The sequence below is a fragment of the Amblyomma mixtum genome, chromosome 2 (genome assembly GCF_055824585.1).
Source record: "Amblyomma mixtum isolate Tamu chromosome 2, ASM5582458v1, whole genome shotgun sequence".
Taxonomy (NCBI): Eukaryota; Metazoa; Arthropoda; class Arachnida; order Ixodida; family Ixodidae; genus Amblyomma; species Amblyomma mixtum.
The window spans coordinates 195,630,110-195,634,780 of record NC_143013.1 but is presented as its reverse complement, the minus strand read 5'-3'; the positions used below and the strand labels follow the sequence as shown (position 1 = coordinate 195,634,780).

Sequence of the window (4,671 nt, the reverse complement as noted above, 5' to 3'; positions counted from 1 at the left end):
ACATCTCCCATTTATACCTTTGCAGTTTGTATTCACGTGAATAAGTTCACCGACGCAACAATCAGAAAGCCAGTATTTTTTCGTTCCTACCCTTGCACCTGTTGCTTCGGAGCCGATGACACGCTGATGTCGAGCATATCAGTTTTCTAAACACGAACACACGCAAAAAAGACGTTATGCTATGCAACATTATAATTATTATTTGAGAATTGTACCACATACTATTCGGTGGGAGAGGCGGCGCGTATACAGTCAAGCAGTTAGATTTCGGTTCTCTTTTCACGAAAACAATAAGGTTTTTAGAGGGTATGCGAAGAATTCACGCTTATAAACCAGTTACCTTCTGTGGTCTTGGATATCAGATCAAGCTCCACACGGAAAGAGTGCGAGCGATAAAGATACGACCGTGAAATGGGTTTCTGTTTCACGTTTTACCGTTTTACCACGAGACGGCGGAAAATCATTCGGGCTGCAAACAACCCTGTGCGTGGCTGCATCGGTGGAGTCGGCGTTTTTTTCGCGGATTACGTTTTCTTCAAAATCCAGCTGCATCGTCCGCTTACGGTAAGTCTATACGTTTATATTTTATTCATTTGGTCTCCTAAACCACTCTAAGCAGAGCTGTGTGTGCAGAACAGATTATGTGCGCAGTGACAAACGTCCTATCTTCGTTTCTAAGGCGGAAGCCATCGGGTTCTCGACTAATGCCGCTTATCTCTGTGCCGCTGTCTTTACTAACGCGCGGAAAGGCAGTCTGTGCGATGCCCTTGATGATAAGCCGCTCCTCGCGAGCTGTCTACTAGAGTTTTCGTGTTTCAAGGTAGACGCGCGGCCAGAAATGTCGTTTAACCTGTGAATGACGGCCTAAATGGAAATGTGCGGTAGTTAGCGCCGTGTGAGCTCAATTTACTTTGCACCTCCGAAAACGTACTTGCATACACTCTCGTTCTGTGGTGGATTACATTTATTTTCTAATCTTTGTGTTATCGCTTGTCTGGACCTTGGAGTGCTGTTCTTTTTGAGGTGTGCATTTCCTTCCTACGTATATGGACGCTCGCTCGGTGCGCGTCGTGGGCGCCGACGTTTCAGCAAAGGTGTCTTGTAACGCTACAGACTGGAGCGCGAGACGTTTGTCAAAGTTGTAGTTAAGCAGCGCTGAAGGAATTCTTTTAGTGTGATGGTATAAAATTCATTGCCCGCGCGATTGGCCGGCGTGCTCAAACACCGCGAAGAACCCACGAGCTCCATCCCGTCTCCCCGTCGTTGCACACGTGCGGATTCCTCCATGTCTGTCATCAGAGCCGTTGGCCGCCCCCGCTCGCCTGCGGGCACTTCATTTTGAAAGCTGGGTAAAGGTCGGCTCGACAAGAGGTGGCTTACATTTCTTTCCGAGTGGTTCGTTCATGAATCCCGCTCACGCGTGCACAGATTTCTCTAATACCATTTGCGCGAGAGGCAAAGTATGTGTTTCTGATTTCAGACTGCTAACTTACGAAAGCGCCGATGTAATTCGCCGCTTATTTGCGCCTAAAATTAAATTAAGCTCTCGTGTTACTATAGCTGCACCTCTTGAAAGCGTTAATTGCTTCATTTAAATACTTCGTACTTTGAGCGCGTTCAATGCTTTCGTTGATTTTTCTAGCAGCGTTGGGTTAGGCTACCTCCATGCAAGAAACACACCTCTTTACGGCGCTGTTGGGGCTGCACTTGAAGGAAAGACTAATTGAATTTCAGACGGTATTTTATCGTGCCAGTAATTTGTTGTCTTAAACTCGCGACTGCTTTTGAAACGGCGCAGCTGCAGCCTCTGTGTGCAGTATGGGTTTTCTGAATAATGAGCGCGGCATGGAAGCGCTGCAACCCGCTTGTTTCTAAGAGCACGCGCAGATGTATGAGTATGCTGTTCCATCTTTGTGCTTCAAGTTATAGGCGCAAATCTGTGGTGAACTGGTCGCTTCTGCCTGCCGGTTTTGTATAGCTTGTGTCCGTTTGTGTATCGGCTTACGTACACCCGGCCAAATCTTTAACTGGCTCTGGTGTTGCATCGATAAATGAACCTTGTAAAAAAGGTGCCTTTTGGCTACACTGCTGGCATATTCATGTTGTAATTTGACACGTGAGATGGCATTTCATAGTTTCTTTTTGTTAATATAACGTTTGAGTGGAGTACTTGCGTGTTTCGATCGAAGTTATCAGAAATATTCATCGTCTGCTGCTACGAACAGCCGAAACAAGCGGAATACGCACCAATGGTTCTGGTGGCGCATTTGCACTTACTCTAGGTAAACGACTTGTCCGCCATGAAAGGAGTGGTAGTTTACCCAGAGGATGAGGCCATATGGACCAGATTCATTGCTGCGTCTGCCGCTTTTGTTTCAGCTGTTGTAGTGGCAGACGAATATTTCTGATAACGTTGATCTAAACACGCAAGTTCTGCACTCAAACAATATATGAACAAAAAGGAACCACGAAATGACATTTCACTCGTCAAATTACAGCATGAATATGCCAGCAGTGTAGCTAAAAGGCACCTTTTTTACAAGGTGCATTTAGCGATGCAACACCAGAGCCAGTTAAAAATTTGGCCGGGTATACCAGGCTTCACGCAGGGTATTTTGAAGCGCTTCTTCTATAGCGGTTATAAGAATAAATGCTGCAATATTCTTCTTTTTGGATCCCTGTGTAAGGTGCGCTGAATCTGTATTTTATGGAGGTGGCATTCTTAACACCTCCTTGCGAGTCAATGCAGATATGTGGCACAATTGTTCAATGTCTTCTGTTACAAATAATGTAAAAGGATTGCCATACAGAAATCAGTATCAGTACTGGATTCAGAGTAGAGTGCTCCAGGGATTACGGGTCTTTGTTACAATGTTTTATGAAGACACTTATAATCTGTCGTGTATTTACTGAAATGATTGCGCCGGCGTGATAGCTCAGTGGCTGTCATGTTCGTCTGGCGACCTGAAAGATGCAGGTTCGATTCCGGCCTATGCGGTCGCATTTTAATAGAGGCAAAATGCTAAAGGCTTGTGTACTCTGCAGAGTTGGCCGAAATTATTCCGCAGCCTTTCACTTCAGCGTCTTGTAGCCTGTGTCGCCTTGGGTCTTTGAACCCCATAAAACCAAACCAAAAGATCAAGATTGCCTTTCTAGAATGGCATAGCCAGGATATGCCTTTCATTGTAAAGCACATGTGTAGAGATGTTATGGGAATTTTTTTTTCAGTTCCTCTGTTATTTTTTTCCTTTGATGAATATTTCTGATAACTTCGATCGAAACACGCAAGTACTCCACTCAAACGTTATATTAACAAAAAGGAACCACGAAATGACATTTCACTCGTCAAATTACAGCATGAATATGCCAGCAGTGTAGCTAAAAGGCACCTTTTTTACAAGGTGCATTTAGCGATGCAACACCAGAGCCAGTTAAAAATTTGGCCGGGTATACCAGGCTTCACGCAGGGTATTTTGAAGCGCTTCTTCTATAGCGGTTATAAGAATAAATGCTGCAATATTCTTCTTTTTGGATCCCTGTGTAAGGTGCGCTGAATCTGTATTTTATGGAGGTGGCATTCTTAACACCTCCTTGCGAGTCAATGCAGATATGTGGCACAATTGTTCAATGTCTTCTGTTACAAATAATGTAAAAGGATTGCCATACAGAAATCAGTATCAGTACTGGATTCAGAGTAGAGTGCTCCAGGGATTACGGGTCTTTGTTACAATGTTTTATGAAGACACTTATAATCTGTCGTGTATTTACTGAAATGATTGCGCCGGCGTGATAGCTCAGTGGCTGTCATGTTCGTCTGGCGACCTGAAAGATGCAGGTTCGATTCCGGCCTATGCGGTCGCATTTTAATAGAGGCAAAATGCTAAAGGCTTGTGTACTCTGCAGAGTTGGCCGAAATTATTCCGCAGCCTTTCACTTCAGCGTCTTGTAGCCTGTGTCGCCTTGGGTCTTTGAACCCCATAAAACCAAACCAAAAGATCAAGATTGCCTTTCTAGAATGGCATAGCCAGGATATGCCTTTCATTGTAAAGCACATGTGTAGAGATGTTATGGGAATTTTTTTTTCAGTTCCTCTGTTATTTTTTTCCTTTGTGCTGTACAGGTGAACATGCCCGGATGATTGACTGCAGACAACAGGCCGCAAGAATGCTTCTGAGGAAACTAGCGGGACTGTTACTTTCAACATTTATGTTATTGTGCATTCTTATGGTCCATGTATTGCATATTCCCGGCCTGGATAGCTTGGAAATAAAACTAAATTTGTAAGTATATTGATTGTGTCATTTGTGAACTCTGGTGACTTTTTTCAGTGGTTGTAGACTGTCTATAGGCAGTTTATAGATAATGGTCTACTAATAGTTTAGTAGACAGAGGTCTATAGACTGTCTATAGACAAAGGTCTATAGCACTGCCAGGCCAGACACCTATGGAATGTCTATAGACAGTCTATAGACATATGTCTACTGGACCAGTAGACTGTTGTCTGTAGACTGTCTATAGACAGTAATCTACAGGACGTCCATGGCCATAAGTCTATAGGTTGTCTATAGTCCGTCTATAGACAAGTGTCTATAGACGGTCTATAGACAACTCTATAGGAAATGTATGACCATAAGTCTATAGATCGTCTATAGACTGTCTATAGACATGTGT

General features: G+C 43.8%; 1 long non-coding RNA gene across 1 annotated transcript; it reads left to right on the top strand.

The window, feature by feature from the left end:
- Nucleotides 1-245: 245 nt before the first annotated feature.
- LOC149362047 (uncharacterized) lies at nucleotides 246-4,287 on the top strand. The gene is made up of 2 exons (XR_016288474.1): nucleotides 246-564; nucleotides 4,121-4,287. It is a non-coding gene; the product is annotated as an uncharacterized LOC149362047 (long non-coding RNA).
- The last annotated feature ends 384 nt before the right edge of the window (nucleotides 4,288-4,671 follow it).